Below are 13,988 nucleotides of genomic sequence, written 5' to 3'. Positions count from 1 at the left end.
CATTTGCATTTAAATGTGTTCAGATGAAGCCATTGACTCATTTTACAATGACAACAAAAGATCTTTTCCTGTTTATTGTAGGTGCATAATAATTTAGGCTTTTATTTGGCAACACCTTTTAAGACATGTTTGCTCAACTGACTATTCTAATGCATATGTGTTCTAGTGTGTGATTTAGATGTAAAGTGTTTAGCATAGGAATATAGAACCCATTTCAGAATCATAGCTCAGAATCCAGGTTTTAGGAGTAAATGTTCTTAATGTTTTGTTAACTTTCTATGAGCTCAAACAGCCGGAATTCTCCTAATGTAGTCTCATCTGGCTACATACTGGATTCATACCACTGGGCAACAAAACTGTGATTAACAGCTATTAGGAAAGTAACGGCTGTTCTGTGTTCTTCACACTGAAAAAAGAGGCACATATATTTCTGGTGAAAAAAAAACAAAAACAAAACAGAACACATGCACAAACAGTAGCTTTCCAGAAGACTTACTTTGTATCTGTATGTTTGCCTTTGCCCACGATTCTGATACATATACAAAAGAAAAGCCCGTTCAGCCCCGCCCATCTTTAATGCAAGGTCTGGTAACCCTTTCTGGTACTTCTTTCCCACCTCTCCCTTTAAGTTCGGGGAGGGTGGACACAGGGACATTCAGCCCTATAAGTGCAATTTGGCTTGAAAGTATTGCAGCCTACAATCAAATTCTTGGTAGTTGGTGAATGGTCATTAATTCTATTAGTTTTGCTATTCAAGACAATTTCTAAATAGGTAAAATATCTTTACAAGGATAGTTTCAATAATAGAAGTCAATATAATCAATGGCGTGGTCATTTTATAATTGTAATCTGTTGGTAAACTGGATGTCCTCCCTGCTCCTTCCCATAGAATTTATTGCCTTTAAGTCTCCTCAGATGTTTGGAATATGCAGGAAACTGCTCTTCGTGTGATACTAAAAAACTGCAGTCTCTGACAACTTTTTATTAAAGAAGGAAAGGTGTTTGCTTTTTAAGGAAGACTGCTTTGAAAAGCAATGCTCCATACTATTTCTTTGGAAACTTGCTATTTTAGCATATCCTAACATCTCAACTGTTAGTATCTACTACTACAACAACTTGGTTATTGAAATCACCTTGATATGTTTGGAATTTGACCAGTAATATTGTAGTCAAATGAAGTGATGTATTATTCATGCTTAGTTAGGTCAACTGAACACATTTCAGCCCTACCGTGTTTGCAATCATCTTGACTACTGTCATAATATTTTCCATCACCTCTCCTGAGGCACATTTAGCACCTTTTTTTTTCCCTATTTAGAAAAAGCAATTCTCAATTATAACTGTAAAGCAAACAGGCAACTGAAATCCACCCATTTCCTAAAGCTCTGTTATCCCTGAGGCATCTGAAACAAAAACATATCAATACTAATTACTTAGCAGAAAGCAATCAAGAAAATCTTCTTACTCCCAGCTCTCTCTTCTCCCCTTACTCCTGCAACCAGTGTGCCTCTAAACAGAAAAGCCTGAGTTGTCTGAAAGCACACAGGGAGACACGATGATAGCAAAAGCAAGCCTCCTTTATGCCCTTGTCCTCAGGAGCCTTTTCTGGTATCTTCTCCTTGCAGCCCTTTTCTTGTTCACCTGTGATAAGTGTAATCTCTTCTCAGCAGCTCCCAATGCTTCACTCACTGATTTCAACAAGCAAGCAAGTAACAGAGGAAGTGTTGTTCATAAAAATCTATCCTCCTCCCCCCTCATCAAACTTGACGCCAGTACTGAAATGAGTGATAAGTCCATAGGAAGTGATACCCAAACTTGTGTGAGTTTTGGCAGCAGCCTCTGTCGGCTGGAGAGGATGTTGCCGTCAAAAGCCCCCGGCCAGGGCTGTGGGTGCTTCGGGTGGCTGGGTGCCCTGCTGAAGCCAACACTTCTGTGAGGCTGGGACAGAGCAGCCAGGGGTTTGAGCAAGAGTTAAAACTGGCTCATCACAAGTAAAACAAACTGAAACAACTGGGTATTTCCTTCTCTGTGTAGAGCTGAGCAGTAGCTCTCCCCTGAGTGTTTAGGTTTCTTAATATGTACAAAAGTGCTAAACTTCTCCTGAAAGTGTTTTCTTTCTTTGTCTAAACTAAAACAAGTAAGGTGTTTGGCTAATTTTCTTTGCCATTTAATTCTTAGAGGTAGAACTGGATTCCATGTCTTCACACACTGTCTTGTATGTTCTGTTGGATCTTTCTGGACTCCTGTGGGATTTTCCAGTCTCTAAGAGTCACTGGCTCCATATTAGCAGAGTAGAACATGGATGACTTAGAAAAAGGCAAGGACCCAAGGCACAAAGAGCTGATTCTGTGAATCTGCTAGCTGTCATTCGTGTACTGGAGTGTAATACAGATGTTTTGATCCAACTTAAATCATGGGACAACTTCTTTTGTATGGCAGATTCCAGTTTACTGCTCTTTCTTCAGCAGCAGTATTTACTGCTCTTTCACAGGCAGAATGTTTTGTGCCTTGCTCAGGAGTAGAGGGGGACAGGAAAATGAACTTTCTTGTACAACGTGGTCTGCTCAAAGTGCAGTTCAAAACTGCTTTTTTCTTTACCTCTACAAAGTGAGCATTTTTCTGGTCGTACATAGAAACAGGGTTATGCAGCAGCATGCTGGTCCACAGGAGTCATCAGGATGATAAGCATGTGGTGGTTGGCATCTATAAGAAGAATACAAAAAAATCCATGACAGAGGAGCAGAGGTACTGACCATGCTCAGTTCCTTTTCCCATGGTTTGCCTACACGCTGCCCACTATTAGGCAATATCAACTAAAATAATGGATTTTGTGGCAAGAAAAGAAATAAATAAATGAAAAAAAAAAAAACAACCAGCAAAAAAAACCCCCTTTGGATGCTACCTGATTTTCTTACAGATGTGGAAAGAATGATGGTTCTGTCACTCATACTTAATCAAACCATAGTGAAGCCACAGAATGAGAAAAACTACATCATTTTGTGAGTACACATAATCATAAACTTGACACAGAAATCATTAAACGAAATTATGATTTTAGGAAATACTGTTGCCTACAGCCAACTCGTATAAAGCCTTGCATCGACATATTCAAATATCTATTTACATTTCAATTTTCAATAGATAAAATGGCATTCTCCTGCACAAAAGGTCAATAAAAATGTGAGGGAAGTAAATCTTGCATAATTTATTTCAAAAATAATTGACTTCTAGAAACCCAAACAGTGATCTATGGCTAACTGATTGTTTATTAATAGCTTTTTGTATCTATGTGAGGAATCCTTAAGAGAAAGAGTACTGCAGGGAAAAAATACTTGATTTTGCATAAGCCAGGCTCAGTACAATCACTGATCATGCTCCTGATGTTCTTTTTGAAATGGTAGATGATCCAACTTAATGAAAATGGTGATCAATGTAGTATTAAATTTCAAAATGAATAAAAGATTTGTTTGAAAAAACATAACCCCAAGACATGAACCTCCAAACAAGAACAAGGGTGGAGATTAGGAGAAAGGTAAAGAAAGGGGAATGTTCTACCTGCTATTTGTTTTGTCAGGTGTACTGTTGATCAGGAAACCAGTAATGCTGGTGAGTTTTCCCCTTAACACCATGGAACTATGCAGCGATGTGGGTCTCTTAGTAAGTGAATGCATTTAGCTAAATGATTCCTATTAGAAACCGAACAGGTTTTCCTTAATAATTGGAGACGATGATGTCAGTGTTTACACTTCTATTTTGCCTTCCTTTCCTGTATACAAATGCTTTTACATGCAATGCAATGAATTAACATGAGCGTAAATAGTAGAACAATTTCAAAGTGTGTGAAGCTTTTCTCACAGAGAAGGTGCTGTAGCATCGATTCTTAAACTTTATGCAAAACGGTGCCTTTTCTTTGAAGTGAGACAGACCTGGCAGTTCTGCTGTTTAATGAGGGATGTTGAGGAAGCGGTCTGAAAAACAGCTTGTGGTACAATAATATGTGCAAATTTCATGTGCTACAACCAACAACAGCACATTGATTTTTGGTTCAGTACACGGGTAAGATCGCTGGCTTTGCACTTCCAAGTGGTGTAAAGAAAGCAGTGATGGAAGAGTGAAGGTAATTAGGAAAATGCTGTCCCCATGAGAAGTGTGTGCATTGCTGATCTGATTTCAGGTTTGAAATCCCCCAATTCCAGAAGCACAGGGAAATATGAGCTTTTCTCTCATTTGGCCCTGCTTAGTAAAAAGAGACAGAAAGAGACTGGGAAATGGTGGATTGCTGCTGCTCCTCTTGTTTTCTTTTCCTAGGGCCCTGCTGTCCAAGAGGAACGACACACAAAGTGTGCATTCTTTGCCCACCTTGCTTAGGCTTCCAGGTATCTACAAGGTGCTTACTTTATTTGTGTTTATAATCAGCCCTTGAAGTATGAGGGTGTTTGTAAGGGGAAATCTGCTACAGAAGAGGGCTCAAATAACAATAGTCACTATAAATAACAAATGTTGCACATCAGTAATTACTTTCTTCTGAGTTTCTCAAGGTTTACTGAAACATTTATCTGAAATGTCTTACTGTAAAATTAACAAAAGGCTAAACTAGCGAAATTATTATTCAATTTCATTATTTTTATGCTTTTTCTAAGTTATAATGCTCCCTGTATTCTCATCAGAGAAAAGAATTTTCAAAAGATTTCTTCTGATAAATACCCACAAATATTTCTGAATCATTTTAATAAAATCCAACGTTAAAATACTTTGATCAAGTTGTTTTCATTTCTCTTATTGCTTCATTAGTGACATGAAATCTTTAAGATGCCCTATAGCTCTAACAGGGCATAAAACTACCTGTATATCTACAGTTTTCTCATGGATTTGCAATTTTCTCCCCACTTTCTCTGTGAAACTTTATAAAATATGCATCTGAAATATCTCTACCCAATAGCTAACATTAAACTGCAAAGCTTATATATTTCATAGAATCTATGAAAACCATTGTGTCATAAATCTGTTTATAACCCTGCTTGCTGGTTCACTGGCCATAATTCTTGATTTTTTGTAGCTTTATCCAAAGTCAAAAGGTTTAATAAGCTCTGCAAAATCATAGCAAGCTGTGCACTGTAGCCTGCCAGAACTTTGCGTGCTTCCTGGAAGGTAATGAGCAAATGGAGTTTCTGTACATCAGTTTCATCTTATTGAACTGATGTGAAATGAGGAAATCTGTACGAAAATATATTTCTGACTTTACAGTCTTCTGCTATCATATTAATTTTGGGGGAAATACTTAGGGTCAGAGGAAGAAGAATTAGCTGATCTAATTCTATCTGGAAACCTGTTCGTTTCTTTCACCGAGGATCAGTTTTGGAGCTGATGGTGTGTCTACTGGGGACCAACATCCCAGGAAGCAACTTGTGCCAATTGCCTTTCATCTGTTTGCTGTGCCTTCTGGTGAAGAGGGTGCCCCCACCCCCCTGCAACGAATGGTGTTGCCATCTGCTTCTAACTGAAGCACTGCTCGCTGTCTTTGCACACTTCAGGTTCGAGCTTGCTGGGAAAGGCTTCCTGCTATTCACAAGCTCTTGTCCTGCTTGTTTTTTTTTTTTTTTTACACATCTATACCTGTGTAAGCTGACTCACTTTGCTGAGTTTTTTGGTTTTTTTTTTTGACTCAGATCAGGATCAAAGTAGGTGATACAATCAATTCCTAAATGAGAGGTCTTCTACATGAAAGGTCTTCTACATGATGGAACATGAAAATTCATTAACTGCTTAAGGTAATTAATACCTATGCAGAGTTTCAGAAGGATATAGATCTCACTCCTTCAACTTTCTGTTTTATTAAGCTGAGAAATCTCTAAAGATTTTTTTTTTCCATGTGAATATAATGTTTTGATTCCGATAACGTCAAATACAGTTTTAATACCCCGGGGTATGTATTTTGAACAAAAGAAAAATACACGAAACTCAAAATCAGGCAATCCAAATTAAAATTAAATTCTGAATTTAGTCTTCTTTAGCTTTTTTTTTTTTTTTTTTTTCCACAACTAGAATGTGACTGCAAAATCTCTTCAACAGGTGCTATGATTACAGTGGCAAATCATTTTACATCTCTTTAGCATGGACCTACCCAAGATGAATATTCCTAGAAATACTCTGCTGTAAGGTAGTGTCCACACAAGACTGTTTGCTCAAACTTAACACAAAAAGGTGTAGCTAGTTAGAATTTTCTGAAAAATTCAAGTTTACAGGCAATGTGTCTTTATAAAGGATCTGAATTCTTTAACCTTTTAATTTCCTGATTTTCAGAAAAACTTAAAACTTTAAGATGTGCATGCAATGTGTAAAATTGCACAGAATAACCATATTGCTACCAAATATTATGGTTACAAATAAAACACTCAAAACTTGGACTGTTCCAGAAATAAGGTTTCTAGTGAAATATTTGTTCCTTTGTACGTATGCATGAAAATGATCTTTAGCATTAAATGCTGTGTAGAGTATGCATTTTTGCACTCCTAGAAATCAGGTGTATGTGCACGATGCCCACAGACACCCTGTACCCTGCAGTGGATAGAACAGATTAGGACCTACTTACTAGTTTTTGCTGTGCCCCATGCCCCACTTACCACTGCCTGTGGAACTGCACTCCAAAGGCACAGGTACAAATCCCCAGCCAGCCACTCCACCACAGCATCACCACAGGAGTGTTTCACTGGCCTTAATCCACTCGCCAGGCTGAGAGGGGCAGAGGGATTTTACCTCCTGCCAGGCACCTGCAGAATGGTGGCATGTGGGGCTCAGGCTGCAAAGCGTGCATCGCACCTGGCTGCTTCGTCTGACCCCTGAATTGCCCAAAGCCGTGTCCTGCACCCCCCCCAGGAGCAGATGTCTGTAGGCCACAGAGTGGGCTCCACTGCCAGTACTCACTTATTTTAATGATGGAAAAAATGCAAGAAGTGCGGTGTTACACCGCTGAACTTGGGAAACACTGTGAAAAGTTACAGGCAGCCTGGCAAGAAAGAAGGTGTGGGGTCTGGGCTGTCCAATGCAGCATTTTGGCATCTTTTAATTCCAACCCAGCCAACTGCCATTTACCTCCCTTGGAGGCACGGCTGCGGGCTGAGAGAGCAGGCTGGGCTGCAGTTGCCTCCGTGCCCTCCACGGAGCTGCCGCGCCGGCCAACAAGTCCCACGGCCGCCCGGGCGCCGTGCGGACGGCCACACCTCGCAGCCGCTCTCACGTACGAGCGCCGCGGCGCCCGGCCCGCATCGCCGGCCCGGCCCGCATCGCCGTCCGCGGCGGGACTAGAACCCGCAACCCGCCGGCTGCCGGCGCTCCCCATGCGGCCACCGGGGCACGAGCGAGGCGCGCGGCGCGCGCGCCCGCGCGGGCCGGGGAGGGGAGGTGGAGCCGGGCGCGCGCGCCCTCCCAGGCTTCCCAGGGAATCCAGCGGCAGCAGGAAGAGGCGCTTCCCCGCGCACGCGCAGCTGGCCGGGCGGGCGCGCGCTGAGCCGCGGCGGCGGGAGGGAGGGGGGAGGGGAGGGAAGCTGCTGAGGTAAAGTTAGGGGGAGAGAGAGACTCCGTCAGCCAAGCGAGAGCCGGGGAAGCTCGGCGGCCGCCATTACTGAGCCGAGAGCGCCGGGGAGGGAACGGAGAGGCGGGACGGGGCTGCGGCGGCCGGGAGCGCTCGGGAGCTGCGGGCCGGAGAGCCGAGAGAGCCCCGCGGGGAGGACAAGCCGCCGGGGGCGCCGGCGTGGAGAGAGCGTCCCGGGAATGCTGCCGCTCCCGCCGCCGCCGAGGAGCCGGATCCCGACGGCGCGAGGTGAGGGGAGGAATTCGGTCCCGTGGGACCTGGCCCGGCCCCGCGGCCCGGAGCGGGGCGGCCGGCGGAAGGGGAGCGGGGGGAGGAGGCGGCTGTAGCCCGGCGAGCTGGTTCGGCGGCCGCTGGCTGTAACCAGTTCAAGGGGCTGGGGCTGGCGTGGGGAGAGGGGAGCCGGGCCCCCCCGCCCCCGCGCTCGGCCCCCTCGGCACCTCCTGGGAGGGAGGGGAGGCAGGAAGGGCAGGGAGCGCAGTGCCTGGTCCCAGACAGGTGATGAAGGCCTGAGCAATGGGAGGGTCTGAGCCTGCTTTACGAGGCTGCCAGCTGGTCACGGCCCTCCAGGGAGGGAGGAAGGCAGGAAGGGGAGCTTCCCTGCTCCTCTCTTCTTCCTTCCTCATTCCCTTCTTTCCCCCACTCCCTTAGCTGCCTCCCTCCTTCATTCCCACTGCCTTCCCCCCCCCCTTTTCTCCTTTCTCTGTACTTCTTTTCCTCCTCATCGCCCCCTTCTACTCGTTCTCGTCTTATCTGTTCTTTTTCTTCTCTACTAAATTTGAACAGTTGTCAGTTCCTCTCCTCCTTCCTTTCACCTTCAAATATTGCTCGATATTAAATTTGAGAAAACTTCGCTCTCCTAATGATGTGAGTGCATTTCTCCTTTTCCACCAGGTGGATTTTAAGGCTTTGAAACAGGGTAGCCAGTTGCAGTGTTGCAGCTTTCAAGCATTTTGAATCTCTTCAACCAGCATAACCTTTAGACTCTCTCTACCCAAGGAAAGCACCAGAGATATACAGATATAATGCTACAGTGTTGTAAATGTAGGGCATAAGGAGTATAAAACACTGTTTTAATTAAAAATAGAAGAAAGACCACTTATAGAAGGAAGACATTCTTGTCACCTTCCCCCAGAATCCACCCCACCCTTCCTCTGTACCCCCCTTTTGCCCTCTCCTGTATCACTTTTGATATCAGTGTGGAATATTTCCTTAATAAGTAGGAGGGAAACGTTTTTAATCTAGACCAAAATAGGCCTGTGGGGGTATGTGTGTATTCTTTAGAATAGTGTCATGCAGATAACTGAAGGATTTTTTTTTCCTTAACAAAGATCTTTGACAGAAATGTAAAAACCACACTGCAGAGTAAAAACAGTGAAGAGAGAAGAGCGTTTGCTGGTCAATTGGACATCCATTTTAAACCTGTGCACGGAAGCCAGTTACAGCATTGATACTTGTATACTTATTTCATAAATGAATGAGGAGTTAATAGGTGGCTTTTTCTTGTTGTGCTGTCTTACCTTCCTATGGTTCTTCAGTATGAGAGCTGTTTTCAGCAGTGACATCAGTGACCAGAGTTAAGTGCTTTCTCAAAGAACCTGTACATATTTAACATTTATAGTACATACCTAAACAGAGCATAGTACAAATATTCATCTAGGTGCATTTTTGTAAGGGTTTATTTTCCTTTATGCTTTTTTTTGAAAAAAATATTCTTAAGAAGTGCTAAATACCTAAAATTCTATTTACAGTATTCTACTGAAAAACTCAGTGCTGCTGAAGCTTAGGAGGTATGATGTAAATGCAGTAGTTTTTTAAAAGAGTCTATAGGACTTAAAGTATCAGAGGTTGTTTAAGCATTTGTTACATTATCCCTAGCTTGTTTTAGTATAACAAGTTACTTTTAAGCTTGGAACATACTGAGCTTAGATAGTATGCATTTTTTTAAAGCATCCCTATATAAAGCAGCTGCCAGTGCTGTAAAAATGTAAATAATTGCAACTAAATTCCTACCACTCCTTGGCGTTGGACTTTATTTTAGCTAAGGTGTTGCATGTGTAACATAATCCAATTAACTACTTTAAGCTCAGACTAAATTCTTTTAACGTGCTATTTTTAGCACTAACAGAATCAAATACTGCACATGTTTTTGAGGTTAAAGATAAAATGTGCTTTCCTAAAGCCATAGGTGTTTTTCCATGTGCAAACTTTGTAGGAAAGAAAAGCACTGATCGTAATAATAGGTTTTCTGTAAGGTTATCCTTTGGGACTACTTGTTACTTGAGTAGATGGTGCAAAAATAGTTCCATTCTGTTTAATAAATATATTAAAAGGATGCTGAAGGTATCTTAAGACTTCCAAAAGTACTTTTTTAACAGAAGATAAGTCCCATGTGCTGACATCTTTCAGGAATATGTTGCATAAAACTTCAAAACACTCCCCATCACTACTTTTAGTAGGCTGATGCGTCCTCAAGATCCCAGGTGCAGGGCATCCTTCAGGGGTGATACCCTGACCTTCGCTGACAGAATGGGAGCTGCATCGCCAGGTACTCAGCACGAAGTTCTGCTAGTACAACGGTGCCGGTGAGCGGGCGGGAAGCAGCCGGGCCGCGCGGTACCAGTGTGTGGGGCGCGTCCTTGCCGGAGCTGTCGGGACCGCAGTTCTGCTCGGCGGGCGCTCACCCTGCGGCGGGCGCTGCGCGGCTGCGCTCCCGCCTGGCCGCTAGGGGGCTTCGCAGGCGCGCGGGGCGGGCGGGCCGGCCGGCCCGGCTGCTGCAGCCCGGCTCACCTCCTCTCCATTTTAACTGGGCGTGCGGGGGAAACAACGCAGCGTTGCACCTAAGCTTCCCGTTGGTTTTGAAGTACCTCCACCCTACTCGTAGCTACGAGAAAAAGTTTCCATTCAGGTAGTCCAAGTAACACTGGGAATACTTCCCTCTTCTCCCTCCCATATCTGTGTTATTTCTAACTTAACTGATGCACAATAATGCTCTTAATAGTTTCTTGGTTTCTTTCATGTTTTTTTGCACCACCCCTCTCTGAGAATTTTTAGCTTAAAGGTCATTGTAAGTGGCTGGAATATCCTTGGGTTTTTCCATCCGTTTTAAAAAGTACTTTTAAGGGTATTATGTTTTATGGATTACTGTTTGAACCTTCTCATAATTTCTTTATATTTATGAATTTTGTTGAAATATTAAAAGAAAAATGCATTTAAAATCCTCACAGGAAAATCTGGAGCAATTATAGTGAAGTTATTTTGAATTTGAGCATTAACTGTGCTCTTCTAGTCACTAACACCAATCGGAAGCTGATTCAATTGATCTGTAGCCAGTTCTGGACATTACATTTTCTGGTAAATTGCAGTTGTTTCTTTGAGTTACAATTCCCACCTATTTTTGCAATTCTGCATCAGTTGACATACAAGTAACACTTTTTTTACAGGTATTGAGTGAATACATGTATGCACAATTTTGGAAATGCGTATATTGTTGCATCTTGACAGAGATTCATTTAAGTTGGCTAATTATCATGCAGCATATTATTTGCTGCTTACATACAGCTATCACTTGCTCATTTCATAGCTTAAAAAAGAAGTAGATAAGCAGTCTTCTCATTTTACACAGGTAAAAATGACACGTATAGCTTGTACAAGGTCAAACAATAAACCACTGTTTAAATTAAGTCTCAAAACCTACGGTGTCAGATCCTGGATTCTATACTGTGGTTCCTCATCAGGCAAAATTATGTGAAACGATCCAGATATGTGGATCAATGAAATGTGTTGAAGCTGCTGCTGCCAATATGTAAATTTTTCTTTTTGCAGGAAAGGCATTTTAGCTCTTTTTCTGTCTTTACCTTAATCCCTCCTTCCTCATCTGCTTCTTTTTTCTTCATTGTTATAAATTCCTTCTTGGATCCCATTTGTAAAATTTCTCCATTAGTTCTTTTGTGTTCTTCTTGAATAACTTGGTAAATAAGCCTGATCAGGTACTCACACAGTAAGAAGCTCCTCTGAGCAGTAAGCCTGTCCTTCTCTGGTGCAAAAAGAATTAAGGATTTATTTTTTTCTGTGAACTTGTACTATTTCCTTTGCTGCTGAAGTATAGGCTTTGAAGCTATATTGAATGCTCTCAGATATTCAGAAATATGTAGATAAGTAACTCGTGAGGCCTCAGTTCAGACTAGTGCAATGCTGATGATTCAAATCTTTTCAGTTTACCTGTTTATGTTACCTTGAACTAGTTGGTGTACGTTGGTGGTTTTTGTTTGTTTGTGAACAACAGCAATAATAGGTGCCCCATGGAATGCTAGGCTCCACTTAAAGAATGATATTTTCTTTTGAATTTAGAAATAATGTTTAGGCCTTGATTTTAATTTTGGGTAAAGCACTGGAGGTCTTAAGAGTACTTGTTATTAATGGGAGAAATTTAGTAAACTTTGAACTAAGAGCTTTGACCTTCCTGTTTTTAAAGACAGTTTTGTATTGTTCTGTAATACGAAGATGGGCAGGTTTTTTGGTTTTGTTTTTTTCCCCTCTTTTTTATAAATTGATTACTATGCTTTTGTATGCAAGGAACTGTCCAGGCTATGTAACTCCTTTAGGGATGGTAGTTGGCCATCATACTAACTGAATCTGAAATAAACAGTGGTTGGGGTAATCCATTCTCATCCTTCATTTACTTAGCATGACTAATCACCGTACCAGTTAAACTGTATTCCTTTTCAGTCAGAGTATCATTGCTGAAGAGATTACAAGGCATTGTCCTTTATTGTCTTGTTATTGCTTGATTGATCTTAGTTCCTGATAAGCAATCTCAGTCTCTTTTTTCCTGGTGTTGGCTGGTACTTGCAGAATTTTACCAGGGAGCATTGTATTTACACTTATTTATAAACAAGATTTTAAGTATGGTTACTTAATTAAGTTTACCAGCACTTCTAAAGGCAAGTGCAATTTTGGCATGGTACTAAAGAGGATAGGACACGTAAGTGGCTAGGACCTCAGCAGACTTTGGTGAATTGAAATTGTTGGTAAAATGACATTGGTATACTTTGTATCTGGTTTAGTTTCTAAAAAGGATTGTGATTTGAAGAGATTTCTTATGCTTGTTTGAGTGAAAACGATACCTCTTGTTAAATACTGAATGAGAAACAACAACATTAAGCTACATAAACATTAGATTATTTACTGGTTCTTGAAGTGAAAATGTTTGAATTATTATTCTGGTATGTTTTGGGTAGAGCTGTTATTACTGATGTGCTGATAGGTCTGGGAATTCAGACACCATACTAAATATTTTCCAGTGCCAAGTATTGGTTCTCAGAAAGTGTGAAGTGACGGATGACTCGTTATAAAAACTTACTGTCAATAGTAACCTGAATCCAGAGCTGTAACTTCTTTGGAATCATGGTCTTTGGTATTTTAAAGCGCTGTGCATTCAAAAGTAATCCTACAAACAATTTCAGTGATATCTAATGTGTTTGAATTTACTTTGTGATCTGCTGTAGAGGTTACAGTAACTTTCTGTTGGTATATTCGTATACCTTTCTAAGCAGACTAGACTGTGATGGCCCTTGTTTTCATGTGTGCTTTGCTTTACTTGACCAGGCAGTTCACAAACACTATCACAAGAATGTGGTATTTGAAACTAATGCTGAAAAATATGAGTCCATGAACCGTTGCATCTAGATAACATTACAGAGTGAGTAAAGGACTGCAGGAGAACACTCTTACTTTCCCTGTTGGGATTGTTGGTAGCTGCTTAAATTATGGTCACGAGCAATTCTGTGGAGTGTTTCAGACAAAATTTCTGCTTCAACCGTGTTAGGTCTGCAGATGGTAAGCATTTTTAGTTTCAGAAAGCAATTTTGGAAGGTATTTAGATTAGACTTGCATAGCCTGTTTCCTCATGTTCAGCTCTGGTCACCTAGCTGTGGACAAACAGGAATTCTACAGCTAGGAGGTTAAGGGCAGGGAGTATGGTTTACCTCCTGTCTTTTCTTTCAAGTGATAGATTTAGCTTTGCAGCTAGGCCAGGCTTAGTGCAGGACTGATAGTCTGCTGCCTAAAGATTTTGATGTTGTTTGGTACCACAAGTTGAAAATTACATTATTATTGAGGTATTGGTACATTGTTTATCACTATTGTTGAACCTTTTTCATCCAGAAGAAAGTTTACTAAAGCTTAGATTTTTTTCAGTTAGCTATGCTGTTCTCAAAGCAAAGTGGAATTACAAAGAATATAATCATAAGTGACAAAACAAGAAAAAGCTCTGCCAGACCTTCTTGATGTTATGTTTAGCACGCATACAGCATGCTGCTGCATCTTGCTTAAAAATGACACCTTTCCTTAGTTAAAAGTGGCTTACATTATGATCCAGTGCAAGTGCCTCGAGTTCCTTTCC

The 13,988-nt window shown here is 41.6% G+C and overlaps 1 protein-coding gene across 1 annotated transcript in view; it reads left to right on the top strand.

Annotated features, from left to right (window-relative positions):
* Positions 1-7,678: 7,678 nt before the first annotated feature.
* The window catches only part of ARHGAP5 (Rho GTPase activating protein 5), a gene marked incomplete at its 3' end in the record, with an annotated part of 45,887 nt that continues 39,577 nt past the window's right edge, over positions 7,679-13,988 (top strand). Inside the window, exon 1 of the mRNA XM_080346165.1 lies at positions 7,679-7,816. The remainder of the gene's footprint in view (positions 7,817-13,988) is intronic.

This window comes from Nesoenas mayeri (genome assembly GCF_963082525.1).
Source record: "Nesoenas mayeri genome assembly, chromosome: 5".
Taxonomy (NCBI): Eukaryota; Metazoa; Chordata; class Aves; order Columbiformes; family Columbidae; genus Nesoenas; species Nesoenas mayeri.
The sequence above is the reverse complement of the archived record's forward strand: the minus strand, read 5'-3'. Positions and strand labels throughout refer to the sequence as shown.